We start from the raw sequence: 26,653 nt of genomic DNA, 5'->3' as shown, positions 1-26,653 counted from the left end.
ATAGTTGAAACACGCTACCTACTTTTTCTCCTAAAATCATGGTAAAAACCACCCACTATCTACAATCTACAAAAATTGCTTCTAGGTTTTCCTTATAACCCACTCTGTAATCCCCTTTGGAACGCAACGTTGATCTCTCGCAACATTGATCTCTCTCCACCGATAACCACCCTCTACCCCTAAATTCTAGCAATGGTGCTTTGTATTTAAACCCACATCCAACGAAAACCTTCAAAATCAATCCTCACTGGAGTACTAATGTCGGTTCTCTAGGTCTACAAGAAACCCCAGAACCCTTATGTTGTTTCACATCCGTTTCTCCCTCTCTCTTCTCTTCCTCTCACGTCAATGCATACGATCTGCTGTCCCCGGCCACCTTCAGATGGTTTTGAAGAATCAGTTGATTTAAAAAGGTTCGCCAATTCGATTGCTGAATTGTCCAATCTCCTTTGTTCCGCTTTTACATCTCATCTATCAGGTAACATCTCAATTTTACTTCAATTGTTGTTTCTGATTTCAATTTAGTTGCTCATATTGAAGAACAAAGTAGTATATATATTTGATTTTGAATGTCATATATGTCATTTTTTGAATTTTGTTGTTAATCGATTTGGTTGATCTGAATTAGTCTTTACTGATTCCAGTCTTCTTTAAGTACGGTGATCTTTGAGCCCTTTTGCAGAAACATGTTGTTGTTATTTGTTCTTTGATTTCTTCTTAATGAATCAGATTCAGTTTTGGTTTTAAGTTTTTGTTTTGTTTCAAATTTCTTGTAAAAATTTTAGTAATTTATCGAAAGATTTATCTAATTGGTGATTTCTTATGTTTTTTTTTTCATATATACATTATATCGACAAATAATTTTGGACGAATGGGAAGCCTCTTTGAGCAACAGTGTCAACATCCAGGTTTATGATCTACATTGCTCTTGGGTTAAAGTAGGTTCAATTCTTGTGATCGATCAATAAAACACCCCTAACGACCTAAATGGTTCGACCTCAAAACCCAGGTTGAATCTAAATTCTGAGGTTTATAATGTCGGACGATGCCGAAAGAGAATGAACTTGGGAAAAAAGGCTTCTTGAAGATCAATTGGAGCTCCAATTACAGGAACAAAGTGAATCAATCACCGCCCTTGATGAAGTGCTAGCGTCTGACCCCAAAAATTCCGAAATCCTCGAGGTACATAATAGCCCTGTTTTTAACTTTTTTTTATATTTCTTTTCTGAAGTTGATTTAGGGTGAGTTTCTGATAATTTTTTGAATTCGAGTTGTATTTGATTTTTTTAGCCCATAGAGAGATAATTGATTGATTGTTTTGATTTAGAGAATTGTCGTTTGCTATTAATGTTTAGTTACAGAAATTACATCGGTTGGTTTTTTTTAACAATTAGCTACACCTGAATGCAGATTTGCAAGTTCTTATTACAACAACGGTGTCGATTTGGTACGAAGTGTCATTCATTACAATGTAAAACTTTTTCTCATATGTTATTCTAATGTTATATAGCAAATATTTCAATGTGGTTGGTTTATTTTGAATCAGGCATTGTCACATTGATCTTCCATTATCATCACTGAGAAAATATAATCCCACAGTGATGACTCATTGGTTCGTCGGGTCCAATGCGAGGGCTTTCTTTGGTAGGAAAACCGGAGTTTGGCGGGAAGCTGAGCTCGAGTTGTGGGATGAGGAACTCAGATCAGGCCGAGTTGTTTTATGAGATGATGGTATCTTCTTAAATGTTGGACATGAGCCTATTTCTTTCTGCCTTAAAGGTGGAAAAAAATAATATAATATTTTTTCATTCCTATGGTTGAGATGGCATATGTTTGACACTCCATTGTCTGAACAGATTAGCAAGCGCACCTTGTATCATACAAGCTAAGTTCTATGATATATGGGGTGAAAAGAAGCGAGATAAACTCTATTATTCAGGTCCACATTTATTCAAAATTGTTCTTTTTTAAAGTTTCTCATAATTAATTGGAATATTGTATATGATATCATGTTTCCATATGTTTTCTTACATGCAGGGAATGCTCCTTGGCCTTCTTCTTTCATCAATGTTATCCATCTCTTTTTAGGGTATTGCTCGGCTCTAAGTCTTAAAATTTCAATTTGAACAACTATTATCTAATATTATATGGCTATATTAAGGAAAAATGAGCTATTTGGTTAATCTGACTATCTAATGATAACTATTTTCTCTTAGCAGGGTGTAAAAGTTTTTTTTCTTTAAACCACACAAAACGCTATCCCTATGTGCATACTTGGTGGCTATTATATATGTAGCTTTGTTGTGGTTTTACAACATTTCCAAGAACCGTAAGGTTGAGCGAATTCTTCTCGGAATACATAACTATCTTGTGGCAGTTTTAGTGTTTGTACCTTCACTTATCTTCCAAGTGATATGGAATCCCAAGCTAAGCTCAATTACCCTACTTTTTCTAGAGGTGGCAATGTGGGTGGGTTAGGTAATGGGTCAAAACGAAAAGTCTTCCGTTCAAAAGAAAAATAGCTCTTGCATCAGTTTGTAAGTTTGTTAATTTAAGTCAGTTCATAAGGTTTTTTGGGTAACCATTTTGGTTAAGTTTGAATTTCATTATAACATGTCAATGTGAACTCATTTGATGAGTTTATATTAAAAATGTGTGTATATATATATATATATATAATGTGACAACCCTCAAAATCCCATGTATTCCGTACAAATTATTAATGATAATTAAAGTGTCTGACGACTGTGTGAAATTACTTAACTGCTTTCTGATATCTATGTTATGCTTACACGTATTTGTTAATATGCTAAGGAATATGCTAAGGAATATGCTAAGGAATATGCTAAGGAATATGCTAGGAATATGCTAGGAATATGCTAGGAATATGCTAGGAATATGCTTGGAATATGCTAGGAATATGCTAGGAATATGCTATATGGAAGATCTTATAAATACCACCATTCCACCAAAACTCTCTTTCTCTCCTCTCCTCCCTAGCTCACGGCCGAGACCCCCCTTGAACACACCACCATTTTCGGCTCTTGATCTCCTCATTCCAAAGTTATACAAGTGTTACGGGTCACGCATAAGGAGTCTTGGAGCTAACGGAAGGCGAAGGACCTCTCTATCTTGCTTTTATCCACCTCTTTTTCGCATAGTTTCTTCCCTAGCCTTGTGCTAGTTGTAAGTGCTTCTAATCAACTTCTTGTTCATGTTTGATGTGGTTAATAAGAGATTAGTCGGTTAAAAATTGTGAACATACAAGATCAAAATCTAAAAGTCTACTAAGATGATGAACAAGGTGGTTAATGGATGAATATTAGTGTAAAGCATGTAGATCTTGTGTAATTATGATTATTGGTTGATTATCTGATGTGTTGCTGGATAATATTAATGTTTGATGTTGTTGTGAATACTAAACTTGTTAACGGTAACGATCGAACACGATTTAGAAGGTTAAACACTAAAAATCAGAATCTGTCCAAGTTTTACAGCCAACTTCAGTTGGCTGTAAACGGGTCATAAATCTAACGAAAAACTGATATTCTGACTCTAAAATGTGATATTAGGAAATACGGTTCTAATGGCACCGGAATCGTAATTTTTGGACTCCGTTTACTATTTTTAAAGTATTTATTTGTAACAGCAACTTAACCTGGATTTTGACAGCAATAAATGGGTGTCGTACTTTCAGTCATAACCTGAGTTTTGTGATGAATCGGACCATGAAATTTGTACAGTAGATGACAACCGATGCATGTGTAATTACCCCACTGGAATTTCGTAAATCGGACACTCGATGAATTTTTAATAAATTGTTCCGTGGACTGTGGTCAGAAATTCATAAATCTGAGTTCAGTCCGGAATATGATTTTTTATAAAATATTGGTAGTGAACCGGACCCCGATATTTTTACACAATAAAATATGGAACGTTTAAGACATCTTGTAAAAATTTGGGAATTTTTGGAATAATCTAACTATTTTATTAAAACGACCGAAAACTGCCGGTTTTGAATATTAATGCTGAATTGATATAAGTTGTGACCTTACGTGTCTAAATGTCGAGTATGCTATCCGTGAATGATCTAACATGGTATATATGTTATGTGCATTATCGTATGTTTGATTTTGAGTGGGGAATGGATGGGAAACTTAGAGGGGCATAAACCGTTAAAACGATGCATGTTGTGTGATAGATACGTGTAGGAACTTTGTGTTCTATTTGAAAGCCACTAAATGACTAACTGGTAAATTATATTAGGACGTGATTGACCGACCTTGACTGTTAGCTATATTGAGAATCTAACCGAGCAAACCGAGGTGAGTTCACACTCTTCCTAAGGCATGGGATTCCCAGGGGTTTGGGAATGGGATTGATTAACTACTTGTACTATCATTACTGTTAAACTACTTTTTACTGTCCTCGGATTGAAGGGCACGTACGTAAAACCTACGTACACGATCATAAGACCATCAACTCTATCACTTTAAGTCCCTCATTTATCGACTTAATCGCCGAGGCCTATGGCGAGCGGGTCATTAGTTAATAGCGCTATTAGGTTTAACAAACCTCACACCGTGCCAGTCGGACGGGCGTGTACTAATGGACTATGGGCAAAGGGTCAATGCTGATAGACATTGACTTAGGGCACCTCTTATATTTTCGTAGCAGTCGATACGCGTGGTCTAGTAACACATGGGAAACCCCCACTAATCTTCGCAAACATGTCAGAAAGACCGCGATGCAAACTTATACGATACATGGTTTTCAAAACGAACAAATGATTTACGAAACGAATGCTATAACTAAACAACCAACTGTGAATTCACTCAACTTTGTTGTTGACTCGTTGTTACATGCCTTACAGGTCGCTAAATGCATGGAGCTTGCACGAGGAAGGAGTCGTTGTGGTGTGCGGACTGTTATATTCCGTGCGTAATATTTAAATCCTTATGAACTTATTAAACTTGCGTTTTGAACTCTAACTTATAAACTATGGACTTATATTTTGGACTTTACGTTTATGCTTTCGCTGTTTAAATTAAAACTTGGTTAACTAGCTTTTGGTCACCAATCGTATTGTGGTTGGCTTTAATTTCTTAAATACGCAGTTTAGTATGATTGGTGGCTCGATCCTGGTCACGTCACGCCTCCAAGCGGTGGTACTCCGCATGGTGGATTTTGGGGGTGTGACAGATTGGTATCAGAGCCATTGGTTATAGTGAACTTGGTTTTAAAAGGGGAAAAGATTTTTGATAAAACCAGACTATAACCTGTACAGTGCTCAACGATCCACAACGATGCTTCGCTCCACGTGCAAGACTCGACACTATAGGTGGTATGATTTATGTTATATTGTCGGTTAGATAGTTCACACTGTGCATTAGTTAACGTGATAATTGCTATTTGAACCTTGTGTGCTTACTCTCTTCTGTCGCCCCACACTTACGCACGTTGCGATACCTTTCTTACTTGTGTTCCCCTCGATGTGAAGATCATGAGTGGGCGTCTCAACATGACCCAGGGTCAGCTGACGACCTTGATTAACGAACGGATTGCTGAAGCCTTAGCAACCCAATCAGGGAGTCAACCCATGCACACCCAATCCCGCATGGGCACCTTCAGGGCGTTCTTGGAGTGTAAACCTCCCACTTTCAATGGCACTGGAGGGACAATCGACCTTCTACACTGGATCCGAAGAATCGAATATACGTTCGAAGAAAGTGAAAGTCCTGCTGGCAAACGAGTAGAGTACGCTACTGTCATGTTGCAAGGGAAAGCGTATTCTTGGTGGAACGCACAAGTTCAGATGCTCGGGTTGGCAGACGCGAATGCCACCCTCTGGAGCGACTTCAAGGATTTGATTAAGGAAGAGTTCTGCCACCTGGACGACATTCTGAAACTTGAAATAGAGTATTATGGTTTGAAGATGGAAGGATCAGAGATTGAGGCGTACACAAAGAGGTCCAACGACTTGGCTGCCTTATGTCCTAACATGTCACAACCCATATCCAGGCGAATCAAGCTATACCTCAGAGGCTTAGTCCCGGAAATCCAAGGGTCTGTGAGTGCGGCCAACCTTCCCACAATCCAGCAAGTCGTTCGTTTGGCGCACCAACTCACCGATCAGGCGGTGGAAGAGGGCAAGTTGCCCAAGCGTAGCTCTTCCAATGCAAATGCTCTTGTTAGTAACACGTATATTTGGGGTGAGCACCAAGGTGAGGGTCCTAGCTCTATACAACGGGAACCGCACAGGAAACTCGGGCTGAACTACCAAAATCAGGGGGGATACCTAGGGAATAAACCGAGATGCCGCAAGTGCCAACGGCACCACAGCGGGTCATGTGCGGAATCGTGTTGTCATCGGTGCAAGAAGTTGGGACATATGGCTAGAGACTGTAGGAGCCCATATCTTGCAAACCGGAACCAACGGCAACACCAGCAGGGTAATGAGAGATGTTACCAGTGCGGTGCTGAGAGTCACTTCAAGAGGAACTGTCCGCAGATGAGACAGAATCGTGACAACAGCGGCAACCAGGGCAACGGGAACAATAACGGAGACAATAAGGATAACCGCAGGACTGGTAAGCATGAACTTCTGGATGGACAAGAGGAAGAAGGAAACAACCTCAACATTGTGGCGGGTAAGTTCCTACCAGACAATTTCTTTGTTTCTGTTTTAGTTAATTCGGGTACAGATATGTGTTCCTAAGAGTTAGTCAGGTGCTTAAGCGTACCCCATTACCCTTAAAACACCAAACATGTTGTAGAACTAGCTAATGGTGAAAGTCTTAAGGGCACACACGCATTTTCAGGGTTGTAACCCCGTCTTAGCTGGTCAGACCCTCTCTATCGACCTCATTCCTATGGTTCTGGGTAGTTTTGACGTTGTCATTGGGATGGATTGGTTATCTCGACACCAAGCGGAGATTATTTGCAAGGAGAAAATCGTCCGTATTCCTCGTTCTAGTAAGGAACCCCTCGTGATTCGTGGCGACAAGAGTGGTGCTGTTGTAGGCATCATCTCTTTCCTTAAAGCCCAGAAGTGTTTACGAAAGGGCCACACTGCTATCCTAGCCCTCGTTACTGAGGCATCCGCGGAAGAAAGGAAGATAGAAGACATTCCTATTGTACGCGACTTTCCCGAGGTATTTCCTGAGGAATTACCTGGCCTTCCGCCTCATCGACAAGTCGAGTTTCAAATCGAGCTAGCCCCTGGAGCAGCACCAATAGCTCGTGCGCCTTATCGACTTGCTCCATCAGAACTCGAAGAACTGTCTACGCAACTACAAGAGCTCTTGGAAAAGGGTTTTATACGTCCTAGCTCTTCGCCCTGGGGAGCTCCCGTCTTGTTCGTAAAGAAGAAAGACAGTACCTTCAGGATGTGTATTGACTACCGCGAACTCAACAAGGTGACCGTGAAGAATCGTTATCCTCTTCCACGCATTGATGACTTGTTCGACCAGTTGCAAGGGTCGAGCTTCTATTCTAAGATTGACCTAAGGTCAGGCTACCATCAGCTGAGAGTCCGAGAGGAGGACGTCTCCAAAACAGCATTCAGGACTCGTTACGGCCATTACGAGTTTCTGGTTATGCCATTCGGGCTGACGAATGCACCAGCGGTCTTCATGGACCTCATGAATCGAGTGTGCAAGCCTTACTTGGATAAATTTGTCATAGTCTTCATCGACGACATCCTGATCTATTCTAAGAGTCAGGAGGAACACGAGCAACACCTGAGGCTTATTCTGGAACTACTTCGTAAAGAGCAGCTGTATGCCAAGTTTTCGAAATGTGACTTCTGGCTTCGCGAAGTCCATTTTCTGGGCCATGTGGTAAACAAGGATGGGATTCATGTGGATCCATCTAAGGTTGAATCGATCAAGAATTGGCCTGCACCCCGCACACCAACAGAGATCCGCCAATTCTTAGGTCTGGCAGGATATTACAGAAGGTTTATCAAAGACTTCTCCAAGATTGCGCAACCTCTCACTTCACTGACTCAGAAGGGTGTCACCTATCGTTGGGGTGATGCACAGGAGTCCGCATTTCAGCACTTGAAGGATAGACTTTGTAGCGCGCCTATCCTCTCATTGCCTGAAGGCACAGACGATTTTGTGGTTTACTGCGATGCTTCCATCCAAGGACTTGGTTGTGTGTTGATGCAACGTGACAAGGTCATTGCCTACGCATCGCGCCAACTTAAGGTTCACGAAAGGAACTACACTACACACGATCTGGAATTGGGAGCAGTTGTTTTCGCGCTTAAGATATGGAGACATTACCTGTACGGTACCAAGTGCACCATTTACACCGATCACAGGAGTCTCGAGCATATCTTCAAGCAAAAGGAGTTGAACATGCGTCAACGTCGATGGGTCGAACTCCTGAATGACTACGAATGCGCGATCAAGTATCATCCGGGCAAGGCCAATGTTGTGGCTGACGCCCTCAGTCGAAAGGATACTATACCTAGGCGTGTACGTGCGTTATAGCTTACCATCCAATCTAACCTTCCCGCTCAGATTCGCGATGCTCAAGTTGAAGCATTGAAGGCAGAGAACATCAGGGCTGAGTCCTTACGAGGATCGAGGCAACGACTAGAACAAAAAGAAAACGACGCCTACTATGTTAACGGACGCATATGGGTTCCGCTGTATGGAGACTTGCGCGAGCTTGTGATGGATGAAGCGCATAAGTCTCGTTACTCAGTACATCCTGGTTCGGACAAGATGTACCATGATCTCAAGACTACATACTGGTGGCCTGGTATGAAAGCCAGCATAGCAACCTACGTCGGTAAATGCTTGACTTGTGCCAGGGTCAAGGTCGAATACCAGAAACCATCAGGCCCACTCCATCAACCAGAGATACCTAAATGGAAATGGGAGCAAATTTCCATGGATTTCGTTACTGGCCTGCCCAGATCTCAACGCGGAAACGATACCATCTGGGTGATCGTAGATCGACTGACCAAGTCTGCACATTTTCTGCCTATCAAAGAAACGGATAAGTTTTCTACTCTAGCAGACATCTACCTAAAAGAAGTGGTATCAAGGCACGGAGTGCCAACCTCCATCATTTCTGATCGTGACGCGCGTTTCACCTCTGAACTGTGGCAAGCCATGCACAAGTCTTTTGGCTCACGTTTAGATATGAGCACCGCCTATCACCCACAGACGGATGGGCAATCTGAACGCACCATCCAAACCCTTGAAGACATGCTTAGGGCATGTGTAATCGATTTTGGTAACGGCTGGGAAAAGCATCTCCCGTTAGTGGAGTTTTCATATAACAACAGCTACCACACCAGCATCCAGGCCGCTCCGTTCGAGGCATTGTATGGACGCAAGTGCCGATCACCTCTCTGTTGGGCAGAAGTTGGTGACAGTCAAATCACTGGTCCAGAACTCGTAGTAGATACAACCGAGAAGATTGCTCAGATACGACAATGCATGGCGGCAGCCCGTGACCGTCAGAAGTGTGACAACCGGTAATTAACGGCTCCTAATTACGCAATTAACAAACGTTTACGGCGGTAATAAATAATGTTTAAGGCACGAATTAACTCGATTAGGCTATTGGAATGCCTAGGAACGCTTATCTGACGTTACAGTGCACGTATGGTAATTTTTGGGAAATCTGCTGAGCTTTAAACGGTAACGAACTGACACCGTACAAAATACTGACAACGCCGACAAATACGAACGGTATTCATATAATTTAAACATAAGGATTTCGTTTTGCGAAATATCCATGCTTTCGAACGACACCAAGCGCAAACGTGAACGAAAAACGCGACTGCAGGAACGCATCGACAACGAAACGGAAACAACGGAGACGCGTATTGCCTTCAATACGAAAATTTTACGTTATATTTTGCTTCGTAATTAAATTTCTATATCCGTAGTTGAAACCGGATTAATAACAGCAACAACGCGATCTTACGCGATTATTATCGTAAACGACAAACAAACACGCCAAATGCGACTACCGATCATGTTTCACGTGTTTAAAACAAAAATTAAAATTTATGACGTTACGGAGAGTTCGGGTTTTTATAACGGGTTTCGTAGGAACTGACGGGCCACTAAAAACACGAGGTTGGGCTTATGGGCCTTGGGCCCAAGCCCAAAGCCCATTAAAACAACCCTAAGTATATAAGAGTAGATTAACCCTAAATCTACACATGTCATCAGCCGTTTACATCATTTGCCTCCTATCTCATTTTATGTCATCTATATCTAACCTTATCCACACCCCACCATCTCAAAATACAAAACACAGACAAATCAAAATCATAAAACCCTTGCCTGCCTTCCCCTCCTCTCTCGATCTATGTATATCAACACACAGATCCCCTCAACTCACTGAAGAACCGGTGATTACCGGCCGACTGTTCATGACAACGGAACCAGAACCGCCGCTCGCGGCGGGGCACGACGACGGAATGAGAGAGACAGATCGAAGAGAGAGAGAGAGAAGCACGGAGAGGGAGAGAGGGGAGACGGAGAGGAACGACGGAGCAGGAGCGGCTCCGCCGCTAACGGCGAAGACGGTGGCATACGACAGTGGTGAACGTTGACGACGGTATTTCCCGGTGAATCCTTCACTCCCAGCTCTCTTTCTTTTAAAAATCTCTAAAGTTCTCAGTTGTTAATCAACATGAAATTTGATTTTTTTTTCCTTTCTTTTTTTTTATGCTGATGTTGACATTGTTGATGATGATGGTGGTGCCTGGTCGTTGACGACGACCGTCGGAAGAGGACACGCCGCCGCCACGCGGTGGCGGCATACATGGTGATGTTCTAGTTCAGGTTTCGGTCGCAGGTTCGGGTTCACTTCGAGTTCTGGTACGGGTTAACCTCGGGTCAGATTTAGTGCGGGTTAAAGTCTCGGTTCGGTTAACAGAAGTCAAACAGTGTCAGACTCAGTTTCGGGTCCGCGGGTTCGAGTCTCGGGTCAGTTTCGGATGTTGGTCAGCCGCGGTCAGTCGGTCAGATTTGAGGTTCGGTACAGTTTGGATCGACTCGGTCAAACCGAGTTAACTCGGTCAACCCGAGTCAACTCAGTCAACACGAGACGCGGTAAAGTTTTACGACGCGAAAGTTAGATTAGATTGATATAAATTTCATAATTTTATTTAGTATACGCGAACCGAGCTCGACCCGACTAACTAACGGTATACATTTAGTGATTTTGTTTCGTATTTGACGTTTTGATATATTTAACGTAAAATTTATAAAATGATTGTTGAGTGATTGTTGAATTTTGACAAAATACGACAACTTTTATTGTCGGGATCGTCCAAAAACAGAGGAGACTCTGTCCGTTTTTCCTAAAAACCCGTAACACAAACGTAATTACATTCTAGAAAAGACACTTATCAACAATTCGAGTTTATTTATTTTTCTTAAATAAATATAATATATATTTATTTGACGACGATCTACGATTTACCAAAACGAGGTATAAGTTAACGAAACCCGACGCTTGTTTAACATAAACATAAGGTTTATTATAATTATTTCAAACATCGATATTCCGCGCCCTTTGTACGGTAAATATAACGCGTATACCTATTTTAAACATCGTGGATTCGAATATTAATTCACACATCGACTTCGTACATTTTTTTTATGAATTAAATATAACGGTTTATACTTATTTCAAACTTCGACCTTAAACTCTCTTATGCACTAAATGTAGTTTTCATATTTATTTCAAACGCTTAGTATTCGGAAACCATATAATATAAATATAATTATTTATATTTCTTTCAGTCGTCTAGAATCCGAATTCTTCTAAAATAAATATATTTGTTATATATGTTTCAACGTCAAGTTTTCGAATGTATATATGTATATATATATTTATTTATTTACTCCCATCCTACGAAAACTACAACGGTATATTACCGAATCATATACGACGTTTCGAATTTCGTACCATTATCGATTTACGTATTTCTATTTATGACGACTTCGTAAAATATATTTATATTTATAAATATAAATAAATATATATATATATATATATATATATATATCCTAAATCATTCGGAATACTAAGTCGTTTTCGAGACTTAGTATTTATCCCGATTAAACGGGATCAAATAACCATCGATTGGTTATTCTAAGTCAAAATAACACCTTTGATAGAATCGTTTAGTTAGCGATTCGGTAGAGCTCGGACACGTAGTTTAACTACGTTGTCATATTAGAAACTCATAAGTATTTTCCTTGTTAGGAATACTATAGATGCACGCTAGCTACATCACATTCGTGGAATGACACTACGGAATCACACTAGGCTAGCTTTGCACAGGAATGTCAAGGTGAGTTCATAACCCCCACTTTTTACTGTTTGACATTTTTATAAATGTTTTCGGGGGTGGAAAGACATGCAAGTTTTGCAAAAATAAACAACTTTTCGATGAACGAAAACTCATATTTCAAAACCGTGTTGCGAATGAATTTCAAGGAACTTAAATGGTTTACGAATAATTTCGATCAAACATACCGGTTTTACAAAACACGCGCATATTTACGAAACGTGCATGATTTTCTAATGGGTACGGGCGACACAGTCGAGGTGATTCGACACAATCGAGGTGATTCGATACAGTCGAGGGGATTCGACACAGTCGAGGTTATTCGACACAGTCGAGGTGATTCACACAGTCGAGGTTATTTGACACAGTCCAGGTTATTTGACACAGTTGAAGTGATTCACACAGTCGAGGTGATTCGACACAGTCGAGGTGATTCGACACTAAAAACCGTCTACACAGGTTGAGTACTTCCTATGTCGCCGCATACGTTAATGTCCTCGCGAAACATTAACGATCAACCTGTTCATAGACGCTTTACATACCCATTTACAACACTTAAACTTTCATGTATTCATAAGATTCATTTGATGGAAACTCACAAATACATGAATTACAAACTTTGGTAACGTTTTTCAAGTTATACCTAAGTAAGAGGAAGCGCTGATCCTGCTTACAAAGGTTCGTTCGGGCTCGGCCCATTCTCTCTCGTGCAATGCACAAACACCCTCATGGGCTAGACTCACAGTCCTCATATATCATGCCAAGAAAATGATTTTTCTATATTTTCTCAACAACTTTTAAATCGGTTATCAAAAAGATTTATTTTAAATCTTTTCAAAACAAACTATGAACTCGCTCAACATTATGTTGACTTTTTCGCATGTTCTTTCTCAGGTTGCATTATCAAAACTATGGAACGGTTGGAATAGGAGAACCCATGGGAATTCGAGTACTTAGTGGGCGTTCGTTTTCTAGAAGCCTCACCTTATTTGCTTCCGCTGTGCAATGAAGATACCGGTCCAGTCACGCCAGCTCTGATAATTTCGGGGTGTGACAGATTGGTATCAGAGCTATAGGTTTCAGCGAATTAGGTTTCTGTAGAGATACCTAGGCTTTAACCTCACTTTTCTCTGGGGACTTAGATTATTAAGACTTGAACACATACAGAACGCCTAAGACTCGAATATGGGTTCCAACCGTTGCCGAAAACAATGAGTCAACTGTTTTGATTTTAAACATATACAAATGTTGTGTCGATACAGAGTACACAAAACAATTACACACATAAAGCAAGACTTTGAGAGTTTTCATAACACGCATTTAGGACCTTTGGAAAAACTAATGGCGAAACTCATTAAGGGTCCTCACTTAGAAACCGTGACTAACAACTCGGGCATACGCCATTATCTATATTGTCTGTGCTATTTTAATTATCCGAGCAGATAATCTACGTGGAACGAAACGCTAGTGCGCGAATACACGTGAAACTTAAACTATACGTTAGCGGACGTTGAAATACATCACACACGACTTTCGAGGCAAGGCCTTTGGAAAACATGATTGAGCATGACAACGATGCTAACCCCGTCAGTGGGAGAACTACTGATCGAAAGCGGCAAATTGGCAAGTGATCCTGCAAACGACACGAATCACACTAAGGTACGCTTAAACAAGATTTCATAACGATCGATGCTTAGTCTAAAGAGACTCACAATTGTTGGCGCTGCAAAAGAAGTCACACATCTTCGCATTTCCCCTACTTCGTTATGGCGATTACGCTATGTTCGACATTCCATGGTAATGTCATGTAACAACCGGTCATCACACGAAATTCCAGGTAAGTTCCTTAAATTTCTTTTATTGAAATTCCGACTTTTGCATCTAGTGAGTAGATTTTTGCATTTCTACTCCCCCTAATGGCCATTGCATCACGAAGACTTTATTTCATGATAATGAACACTTAATTGCTTCATTCTTGGCAAATTCTTACGCTACACATGCATTGTTTGCTACGCATGTGGTTTCACTTCGAATGGTTGTTTTGTCAACATCTCATATATTATTTCGCTATACTAAATCTTCGCATTGTATTCTAGACGACCCGTATTATTGCAAAATGTTGACTCTTTGGTATCGAGTCAACGGATTTCTTGGAAAACTCATTTTCTTTCGAGTGTATACATGGTTTTTGTTGTAACCATGTCGAAACTTTTCTTATCGAGATACGAATTCATTGTTTGATTTTATTTCAGCCAAGTTCAATTGATTGAACTTGCTCGTAATATATATTCGATTCAAAATTCCATATGATGGATTGAGGCCATCATATTCGAAATAATCCCAACAAGCGCTTCATTTGCTTTGAACCATAACATGCTTGTTTGGTCTTCGACTTCATTGAATCGTTTTCTTTGATCACGATCACCTTGTGGTGGCGTTTTCACAAGTTTGAAGCTTACGCTAATCTCTTTGCTTAACTCATGTACGGATTTAATTATTTATTTAGTTGTTTATTGATATTAAATCCGCTTTGTTAATTATCATGTTAAAACAGTCTTAATACAATCGTGTGTTAAGATAATGGTACACAAGTTCATGTCATATTTCGGTGTGCCTCTTAACGGATCTTTCATCATCGAACGAACATTTTGGTGATATTCATTGCTTTTCATCTTTACTCGAAAACATTATTTATTTGTTTCATTATCAATTGAAAATCTCATGATGTTTGTTTGGAACAAACATTCACATTTATTTCGTTGAGCCCTTCATCTGATTTCATACACGGTGATACTTGTTCGGTCATCGCTATTATTGAATTGTTTCATTCAATACGACACCTTGTGGTGTCGGTATAAACTTGTAGTTTGGGCTAATCATGATCGAGCGTTTCATGCAAAACACGGTGATACTTGTTCGGTCACCGCTATTATCGAATTATTTCATTCACTACGACACCTTGTGGTGTCGGTATAAACTTGTAGCTTGTGCTAATCACGATCAGCCGTTTCATTGGAAATTATTTATGTTTTTCGTTTGACGCATCGTTTAAATGGTCTTAATGCAACTATGTATTAAGATGATGATACACCAGTTTCGGTTGTATTTCATTTCAGTTGTATTTCATTTCGGTGTATCTTTGCAACACGTTGATTTTATTCATTTAACGGTTCGATTGTTGATAAATCATTTTCATGAGTCTATTTATTTAAACTTGTTAAACTCGAGTTTCAATCATACAACATCCAACACTAGTTTCCGTTGGTAGTAAATTTTATTGTTTCAAAATTGATTTGTTTATTGTGAACGTTCATTTGGAATTCTATTGGTTGAAATTCCTCTTTTGTTGAACCCCGTAAACTTGGTCACATTGGTGATAGTATCGCTACGATTCGTTCACTTGACATCGATTTCTGGAACAAACTCAGTTGAACCGTTGGGTTCTTATTGATGCATTATGTCTTTACACTCACGTAATCCGAATAAGTCTTGATTCGATTACGCGGTCATTTACTTTGGTATTATTCGGACTTACCTGCGAACAACACAACTCTGAGGAGATAACATAGACTAAATTTCGAGGACGAAATTTCTGCAACAGGGGGAGAATGTGACAACCGGTAATTAACGACTCCTAATTACGCAATTAACAAACGTTTACGGCGGTAATAAATAATGTTTAAGGCACGAATTAACTCGATTAGGCTATTGGAATGCCTAGGAACGCTTATCTGACGTTACAGTGCACGTATGGTAATTTTTGGGAAATCTGCTGAGCTTTAAACGGTAACGAACTGACACCGTACAAAATACTGACAACGCCGACAAATACGAACGGTATTCATATAATTTAAACATAAGGATTTCGTTTTGCGAAATATCCATGCTTTCGAACGACACCAAGCGCAAACGTGAACGAAAAACGCGACTGCAGGAACGCATCGACAACGAAACGGAAACAACGGAGACGCGTATTGCCTTCAATACGAAAATTTTACGTTATATTTTGCTTCGTAATTAAATTTCTATATCCGTAGTTGAAACCGGATTAATAACAGCAACAACGCGATCTTACGCGATTATTATCGTAAACGACAAACAAACACGCCAAATGCGACTACCGATCATGTTTCACGTGTTTAAAACAAAAATTAAAATTTATGACGTTACGGAGAGTTCGGGTTTTTATAACGGGTTTCGTAGGAACTGACGGGCCACTAAAAACACGAGGTTGGGCTTATGGGCCTTGGGCCCAAGCCCAAAGCCCATTAAAACAACCCTAAGTATATAAGAGTAGATTAACCCTAAATCTACACATGTCATCAGCCGTTTACATCATTTGCCTCCTATCTCATTTTATGTCATCTATATCTAACCTTATCCACACCCCACCATCTCAAAATACAAAACACAGACAAATCAAAATCATAAAACCCTTGCCTGCCTTCCCCTCCTCTCTCGATCTATGTATATCAACACACAGATCCCCTCAACTCACTGAAGAACCGGTGATTACCGGCCAACTGTTCATGACAACGGAACCAGAACCGCCGCTCGCGGCGGCGCACGACGACGGAATGAGAGAGACAGATCGAAGAGAGAGAGAGAGAAGCACGGAGAGGGAGAGAGGGGAGACGGAGAGGAACGACGGAGCAGGAGCGGCTCCGCCGCTAACGGCGAAGACGGTGGCATACGACAGTGGTGAACGTTGACGACGGTATTTCCCGGTGAATCCTTCACTCCCAGCTCTCTTTCTTTTAAAAATCTCTAAAGTTCTCAGTTGTTAATCAACATGAAATTTGATTTTTTTTTCCTTTCTTTTTTTTATGCTGATGTTGACATTGTTGATGATGATGGTGGTGCCTGGTCGTTGACGACGACCGTCGGAAGAGGACACGCCGCCGCCACGCGGTGGCGGCATACATGGTGATGTTCTAGTTCAGGTTTCGGTCGCAGGTTCGGGTTCACTTCGAGTTCTGGTACGGGTTAACCTCGGGTCAGATTTAGTGCGGGTTAAAGTCTCGGTTCGGTTAACAGAAGTCAAACAGTGTCAGACTCAGTTTCGGGTCCGCGGGTTCGAGTCTCGGGTCAGTTTCGGATGTTGGTCAGCCGCGGTCAGTCGGTCAGATTTGAGGTTCGGTACAGTTTGGATCGACTCGGTCAAACCGAGTTAACTCGGTCAACCCGAGTCAACTCAGTCAACACGAGACGCGGTAAAGTTTTACGACGCGAAAGTTAGATTAGATTGATATAAATTTCATAATTTTATTTAGTATACGCGAACCGAGCTCGACCCGACTAACTAACGGTATACATTTAGTGATTTTGTTTCGTATTTGACGTTTTGATATATTTAACGTAAAATTTATAAAATGATTGTTGAGTGATTGTTGAATTTTGACAAAATACGACAACTTTTATTGTCGGGATCGTCCAAAAACAGAGGAGACTCTGTCCGTTTTTCCTAAAAACCCGTAACACAAACGTAATTACATTCTAGAAAAGACACTTATCAACAATTCGAGTTTATTTATTTTTCTTAAATAAATATAATATATATTTATTTGACGACGATCTACGATTTACCAAAACGAGGTATAAGTTAACGAAACCCGACGCTTGTTTAACATAAACATAAGGTTTATTATAATTATTTCAAACATCGATATTCCGCGCCCTTTGTACGGTAAATATAACGCGTATACCTATTTTAAACATCGTGGATTCGAATATTAATTCACACATCGACTTCGTACATTTTTTTTATGAATTAAATATAACGGTTTATACTTATTTCAAACTTCGACCTTAAACTCTCTTATGCACTAAATGTAGTTTTCATATTTATTTCAAACGCTTAGTATTCGGAAACCATATAATATAAATATAATTATTTATATTTCTTTCAGTCGTCTAGAATCCGAATTCTTCTAAAATAAATATATTTGTTATATATGTTTCAACGTCAAGTTTTCGAATGTATATATGTATATATATATATTTATTTATTTACTCCCATCCTACGAAAACTACAACGGTATATTACCGAATCATATACGACGTTTCGAATTTCGTACCATTATCGATTTACGTATTTCTATTTATGACGACTTCGTAAAATATATTTATATTTATAAATATAAATATATATATATATATATATATATATATATATATATATATATATATCCTAAATCATTCGGAATACTAAGTCGTTTTCGAGACTTAGTATTTATCCCGATTAAACGGGATCAAATAACCATCGATTGGTTATTCTAAGTCAAAATAACACCTTTGATAGAATCGTTTAGTTAGCGATTCGGTAGAGCTCGGACACGTAGTTTAACTACGTTGTCATATTAGAAACTCATAAGTATTTTCCTTGTTAGGAATACTATAGATGCACGCTAGCTACATCACATTCGTGGAATGACACTACGGAATCACACTAGGCTAGCTTTGCACAGGAATGTCAAGGTGAGTTCATAACCCCCACTTTTTACTGTTTGACATTTTTATAAATGTTTTCGGGGGTGGAAAGACATGCAAGTTTTGCAAAAATAAACAACTTTTCGATGAACGAAAACTCATATTTCAAAACCGTGTTGCGAATGAATTTCAAGGAACTTAAATGGTTTACGAATAATTTCGATCAAACATACCGGTTTTACAAAACACGCGCATATTTACGAAACGTGCATGATTTTCTAATGGGTACGGGCGACACAGTCGAGGTGATTCGACACAATCGAGGTGATTCGATACAGTCGAGGGGATTCGACACAGTCGAGGTTATTCGACACAGTCGAGGTGATTCACACAGTCGAGGTTATTTGACACAGTCCAGGTTATTTGACACAGTTGAAGTGATTCACACAGTCGAGGTGATTCGACACAGTCGAGGTGATTCGACACTAAAAACCGTCTACACAGGTTGAGTACTTCCTATGTCGCCGCATACGTTAATGTCCTCGCGAAACATTAACGATCAACCTGTTCATAGACGCTTTACATACCCATTTACAACACTTAAACTTTCATGTATTCATAAGATTCATTTGATGGAAACTCACAAATACATGAATTACAAACTTTGGTAACGTTTTTCAAGTTATACCTAAGTAAGAGGAAGCGCTGATCCTGCTTACAAAGGTTCGTTCGGGCTCGGCCCATTCTCTCTCGTGCAATGCACAAACACCCTCATGGGCTAGACTCACAGTCCTCATATATCATGCCAAGAAAATGATTTTTCTATATTTTCTCAACAACTTTTAAATCGGTTATCAAAAAGATTTATTTTAAATCTTTTCAAAACAAACTATGAACTCGCTCAACATTATGTTGACTTTTTCGCATGTTCTTTCTCAGGTTGCATTATCAAAACTATGGAACGGTTGGAATAGGAGAACCCATGGGAATTCGAGTACTTAGTGGGCGTTCGTTTTCTAGAAGTCTCACCTTATTTGCTTCCGCTGTGCAATGAAGATACCGGTCCAGTCACGCCAGCTCTGATAATTTCGGGGTGTGACAAGAAGAGCTACGCCGATAAGCGAAGAAAGCCACTTGAGTTCCAGGTTAGGGATCGAGTGCTGCTCAAAGTCTCACCTTGGAAAGGTGTAGTTCGCTTTGGCAAACGAGGCAAACTCAACCCGCGTTATGTCGGACCGTTCGAGATCATTGAGAGAATTGGCAAAGTCGCTTACAGGTTGAATCTACCTGAAGAACTCAGCGGAGTTCACAATGTTTTCCATGTGTCAAATCTGAAGAAGTGTCTGTCAGATGAGACCCTCATAGTTCCTCTCAAGGAGCTCACTATCGACGACCAGCTGCGATTCGTCGAGGAACCAGTAGAAATTACGGATCAAGACGTTAAGATTCTTAAGCACACTAGAATACCTCTCGTCCGAGTTCGTTGGAATTCCCGTCGTGGCCTAGAGTATACCTGGGAACGAGAAGACCAAATGAAACTCAAGTATCCCCAGCTGTTTAAGAAAAATGCAACCACTACTGAGACTGAAGCTACCGCAGAATTTCGGGACGAAATTCCAAATCAATGGGGGGATGATGTGACACCCCAGGAAAATCAGGAAAACAACGCAACTTAACTAGCTTCCTCAGTAATCACGCACTAAATTTCGGGACGAAATTCTCTTAACAGGGGGAGAATGTGACAACCCTCAAAATCCCATGTATTCCGTACAAATTATTTATGATAATTAAAGTGTCTGACGACTGTGTGGAATTACTTAACTGCTTTCTGATATCTATGTTATGCTTACACGTATTTGTTAATATGCTAAGGAATATGCTAAGGAATATGCTAAGGAATATGCTAAGGAATATGCTAAGGAATATCCTAAGGAATATGCTAGGAATATGCTAGAAATATGCTAGGAATATGCTAGGAATATGCTTGGAATATGCTAGGAATATGCTATATGGAAGATCTTATAAATACCACCATTCCACCAAAACTCTCTTTCTCTCCTCTCCTCCCTAGCTCACGGCCGAGACCCCCCTTGAACACACCACCATTTTCGGCTCTTGATCTCCTCATTCCAAAGTTATACAAGTGTTACGGGTCACTCATAAGGAGTCTTGGAGCTAACGGAAGGCGAAGGACCTCTCTATCTTGCTTTTATCCACCTCTTTTTCGCATAGTTTCTTCCCTAGCCTTGTGCTAGTTGTAAGTGCTTCTAATCAACTTCTTGTTCATGTTTGATGTGGTTAATAAGAGATTAGTCGGTTAAAAATTGTGAACATACAAGATCAAAATCTAAAAGTCTACTAAGATGATGAACAAGGTGGTTAATGGATGAATATTAGTGTAAAGCATGTAGATCTTGTGTGATTATGATTATTGGTTGAGTATCTGATGTGTTGCTGGATAATATTAATGTTTGATGTTGTTGTGAATACTAAACTTGTTAACGGTAACGGTCGAACACGATTTAGAAGGTTAAACACTAAAAATCAGAATCTGTCCAAGTTTTACAGCCAACTTCAGTTGGCTGTAAACGGGTCATAAATCTAACGAAAAACTGATATTCTGACTCTAAAATGTGATATTAGGAAATACGGTTCTAATGGCACCGGAATCGTAATTTTTGGACTCCGTTTACTATTTTTAACGTATTTATTTGTAACAGCAACTTAACCTGGATTTTGACAGCAATAAATGGGTGTCGTACTTTCAGTCATAACCTGAGTTTTGTGATGAATCGGACCATGAAATTTGTACAGTAGATGACAACCGATGCATGTGTAATTACCCCACTGGAATTTCGTAAATCGGACACTCGATGAATTTTTAATAAATTGTTCCGTGGACTGTGGTCAGAAATTCATAAATCTGAGTTCAGTCCGGAATATGATTTTTTATAAAATATTGGTAGTGAACCGGACCCCGATATTTTTACACAATAAAATATGGAACGTTTAAGACATCTTGTAAAAATTTGGGAATTTTTGGAATAATCTAACTATTTTATTAAAACGACCGAAAACTGCCGGTTTTGAATATTAATGCTGAATTGATATAAGTTGTGACCTTACGTGTCTAAATGTCGAGTATGCTATCCGTGAATGATCTAACATGGTATATATGTTATGTGCATTATCGTATGTTTGATTTTGAGTGGGGAATGGATGGGAAACTTAGAGGGGCATAAACCGTTAAAACGATGCATGTTGTGTGATAGATACGTGTAGGAACTTTGTGTTCTATTTGAAAGCCACTAAATGACTAACTGGTAAATTATATTAGGACGTGATTGACCGACCTTGACTGTTAGCTATATTGAGAATCTAACCGAGCAAACCGAGGTGAGTTCACACTCTTCCTAAGGCATGGGATTCCCAGGGGTTTGGGAATGGGATTGATTAACTACTTGTACTATCATTACTGTTAAACTACTTTTTACTGTCCTCGGATTGAAGGGCACGTACGTAAAACCTACGTACACGATCATAAGACCATCAACTCTATCACTTTAAGTCCCTCATTTATCGACTTAATCGCCGAGGCCTATGGCGAGCGGGTCATTAGTTAATAGCGCTATTAGGTTTAACAAACCTCACACCGTGCCAGTCGGACGGGCGTGTACTAATGGACTATGGGCAAAGGGTCAATGCTGATAGACATTGACTTAGGGCACCTCTTATATTTTCGTAGCAGTCGATACGCGTGGTCTAGTAACACATGGGAAACCCCCACTAATCTTCGCAAACATGTCAGAAAGACCGCGATGCAAACTTATACGATACATGGTTTTCAAAACGAACAAATGATTTACGAAACGAATGCTATAACTAAACAACCAACTGTGAATTCACTCAACTTTGTTGTTGACTCGTTGTTACATGCCTTACAGGTCGCTAAATGCATGGAGCTTGCACGAGGAAGGAGTCGTTGTGGTGTGCGGACTGTTATGTTCCGTGCGTAATATTTAAATCCTTATGAACTTATTAAACTTGCGTTTTGAACTCTAACTTATAAACTATGGACTTATATTTTGGACTTTACGTTTATGCTTTCGCTGTTTAAATTAAAACTTGGTTAACTAGCTTTTGGTCACAATCGTATTGTGGTTGGCTTTAATTACTTAAATACGTAGTTCAGTATGATTGGTGGCTCGATCCTGGTCACGTCACGCCTCCAAGCGGTGGTACTCCGCATGGTGGATTTTGGGGGTGTGACATATAAACTTTTGTCATTACCACACAATAAAGTTTCGGTTATTTAAAAAATTCCGAATGATTAGGTTACAGGTCAAATGGGTCGGGTCAGTTGTGCCTGACTTGTATTTTCGTGGTTATTTTTATTATGTTAGTTAACAATGGTATTAAATAATTTTGTATAATGTAATTATTAGCATGATAATCCAATTCTTATAAAGCGATTTAGAAGGTTAGGTTTGAAGCATTTAAAAACGCTTAGGGTGACTTCCAACCGGTTTGACTTTATGTATTAATTTATTGTTTGACTCTTTGGAGATGCTCCATGGAACCCTTTTTAAGTATATGGATTGAGTTATTAACTCTACTATTATTGTTTTAGCCTTTTTATGCATAACTGTTGAGTAATATATTTCTAAGGGTGACACCAAGAAATCTACAAAAGACCAGGAAAGGATTGGCTAGGAGAGATGAGGTGCAACCTGGTCAGCTTAGGGCTTTTGCCAGCTACAATGTCTCTGGTAACTACGGGTTGTGGGATAATAAAAGTTGGGACTTCCTGTGGAAGAAGCTGGATAAAAAACCTGGGACTTCCTGTGGAAGAAGCTGGAGAAATGGATAATGGGAGTAAGACTCTTCTTTCGCTTATTTCCTAATTCTTAAAATAATTAATCATCATTGATTGTATGCCTCGCGACCTTCAAGGCTTTACTATTTGTTTCTACAGAATTTAGAGGTGGCAATACAGATCCGTTTTGGTTATGGGTTTGGGTTTCGGTTCTTCAACCAACAAAACCTGTTTACAACTTTACATAACCAAACAAGGCATGTATTAAAGGGTTCTTTTGTGATTCTTGGGTCGTGTCCCTCATGTTCGTCCATAACTGTTTGTTTGTTTATTGTCTTAAAGCTAATGATTATTAAATCATTTGTTGCATGGTGTTGAAGAAAACCATATTCTTATATAGGCGGTGATACCTCGACCTACAAAAAACTTTGTTAATGGTAGCTGGGTAGGATCGAGCTCTTGGTGAGGACCCGTGTCGCCCCCTTTCTATCATACATGTGTTTTAATTTACGTTTTCATTTTAAGCATTACAACACGCTCTCACAATTCAGCTTTCAAAAGTTACTATTTTTCATTGTTTCGGTGGTTCTTTTTGTATAGTCAGTCATTTTTGGTCAAACAGTACTGGATTTTGATGGGTATGCACCCAATCCCGTTGTAATATTCACGACAGAGGTATTTCTCCTTAATGTGCTAATTTATTTTTTTAACACTTCTTTTTAAACATATATGGCTTATTATCAGTTTTTTTTTAATTTTATTTACACTCAGGGTCTAAGCACACACATGGGGAATACAATGAGGCTTGGCTTTGGAATAACTTTACTTCAAACTACTGGTCGTATCACACCACAACGGTATGAAATTCACAATTACCTATCTAAGTACTTGAGTCATATCATACCTTGAAACCACTCCCATGTCAGCTTTGTTTCTTTGTGTTTTAACATTTTAAATATTAGGAGATCTTCTTCTATTTGGTTATCATGTTCGTTTTTTTTTTCCAGGTATTTTCTTTTTTGCTCGACCAAGGCCGCAACAAATTGAGGCATGTGAAGTTATAGTGGAAGATTGGGAAATTCATGTACAAATTGAGTAAGACTGTGATTGATACAACTGGTGGACCTAAATAAAATACTTATATCATTATACCATTTAATTTCAGATGAAAATAAGGTTCAAGCGTAGATGTTGGAACCCTACTTTCAAACGAAAAACATCGCTTGGGTTTTGGTTGATGAGCAGATAAAGCTACGCGCTTTCGAATGGGCGGTGGTTATGTCGCCGACATCGATTTGGGGCACAGCGGTGGTGGTCGATGTTGGTAGGTGACACAGGTTTGTGGAAGAGCGACGGTGATTTGTGGTGGTAAGCGGTGTGGATGCCCTAAAAATGGATACTGGTGGAGTGGATGACACATGTGGGGCATTGTTACACTGTTAGCGTAACCCGTCCACCGGACGGGTATTAAACTAGTTGTTGGTGGTAGGAGTCATAAAATCGTGTTATGTAGCTAAGCAACAGCGACCAAAACAGAGAAAAATGGTAAAACAAAAAACACGAATTTATGCACCAAATTATTTACGTAACGTAAAAAGTATACGAACTCAAATGTATACTTACACCTATTAGAAAGTTGATGGAGATCAAAGTATGTATTAAGTTTTTAGAAAGCTTAAAACAAAAGTAACAACTTCAAAACTTCAAGAGAAAGAAAAACAAACTTATATTAAAAGAGGTTATTGGATTTTATCACCTTTAACCATTGGTCATTGGCCGCTGCCACTCCCAACTATCACTTTAATGCCCGTCATTTTCAACTTAACACTTAGTGTGTTCTGTCACCAGATCACTAACTTTTGATCATGTTACTATACTTTTAGGGGTGTCCTAAGATCCCTAAAATCTTCTCAAGATTCCTATGACACCTCAAAAAGTGTAGTAACACCACCAAAAGTTAGTGATCAGTTAACGACGTGGAGACAGAACACGCTAAGTGTTAAGTTGAGGGTGACGAACGTCAAAGTGATAGTTGGGGGTGACAGTGGCCAATAGCTGGAGGTGATAAAATCGAAAAAAAAAGTTTGGGGACCATTTTTTACCACCAACCAAGTTTTGATGGCAAAACTATAAAACCAGAAAAGTCTGACTGTTGCAAAGCCATGTTTTGATATTTAATAATTTAAGATAGAATTTGACTTATTCAACTTATTGAAATATATTTTTGCGAAGGGAAATACAATAGATATTCACCATTGCCACCACATGTGAAATAATATAACCTGAAAGATCAACCGGATTGTATTCCAAAAGGTCCGATAAAAATAATATAAACCCAGTGGCGCATTTAGGCCATTTTTATGGGTTTCTAGGAACCTATTCGGTTTGAAAAAAATGGAGAAAATTAGTGAGAAGCTCTTATAATTTGGAAAAAAAAATACTAAGAATTCGTGAGAATCTACCAAAAGGAGTCTAGTAAAAAAAGTTCTTAGATCCGTCACTGTATAAACTGGTTATGTAACCGGGCGTTCGTAATTAATATGTCTCGATTATTAAAATGCTAAGAAAAATGTTTAAGAGGTTGAAATTGTTGAGCCAAATGATGAGCTAAATAATGCAAATGTGGGTCAAGTGAAAAGCAAATGATGAATGAGATGGATATAACTACATCATAATTGATGCGACAGATTTATATTATGCTTTTCACAATGGCATAAAAGAACAAGTGATTTTTATTGATTTCATAATACATGATTACAATTATTGTTCCTCTATATATACTTGTTGAAATTAACGACAAAACTTAAATTCATGACTACACTACATTTGGTTACAAAACTTGGTTAATTGCTATGTTGACTAGTCTTCTAGTTAATGTCCTATCTCCTATAAAGTACTTTGATGTCTAGTTGAAGTGACGTTCAACAACCCCCCCCCCCCCCCCCTTCAAAAATTTGTTTTGTTCAATTAGGGTGAAAGGGGTGGGTGCGGAGAGTGATGCGGCAAATTTGTTTGCCTTGCGGGAACACCGTCTCCATCAACCAAGTTACCCCATAGAGGAAGTGAAT

General features: G+C 39.4%; 1 long non-coding RNA gene across 10 annotated transcripts; it reads left to right on the top strand.

Annotated features, from left to right (window-relative positions):
- On the top strand, positions 1-25,211 carry LOC110899007. 10 transcript variants are annotated; one of them, XR_004875905.1, is made up of 14 exons: positions 6-478; positions 880-908; positions 1,010-1,182; positions 1,411-1,471; positions 1,547-1,779; positions 1,857-1,939; positions 2,038-2,089; positions 2,220-2,537; positions 23,438-23,644; positions 23,745-24,047; positions 24,186-24,260; positions 24,357-24,442; positions 24,593-24,680; positions 24,751-25,211. It is a non-coding gene; the product is annotated as an uncharacterized LOC110899007 (long non-coding RNA). The 10 variants fall into 10 exon arrangements; XR_004875908.1 differs by having other exon boundaries at positions 7-478; positions 23,986-24,047; XR_004875907.1 differs by having other exon boundaries at positions 7-478; positions 23,966-24,047.
- The last annotated feature ends 1,442 nt before the right edge of the window (positions 25,212-26,653 follow it).

The sequence above is a fragment of the Helianthus annuus genome, chromosome 13 (assembly GCF_002127325.2).
Source record: "Helianthus annuus cultivar XRQ/B chromosome 13, HanXRQr2.0-SUNRISE, whole genome shotgun sequence".
In the NCBI taxonomy this organism is placed as follows: Eukaryota; Viridiplantae; Streptophyta; class Magnoliopsida; order Asterales; family Asteraceae; genus Helianthus; species Helianthus annuus.
This window is presented reverse-complemented; position numbering and strand designations above follow the sequence as displayed.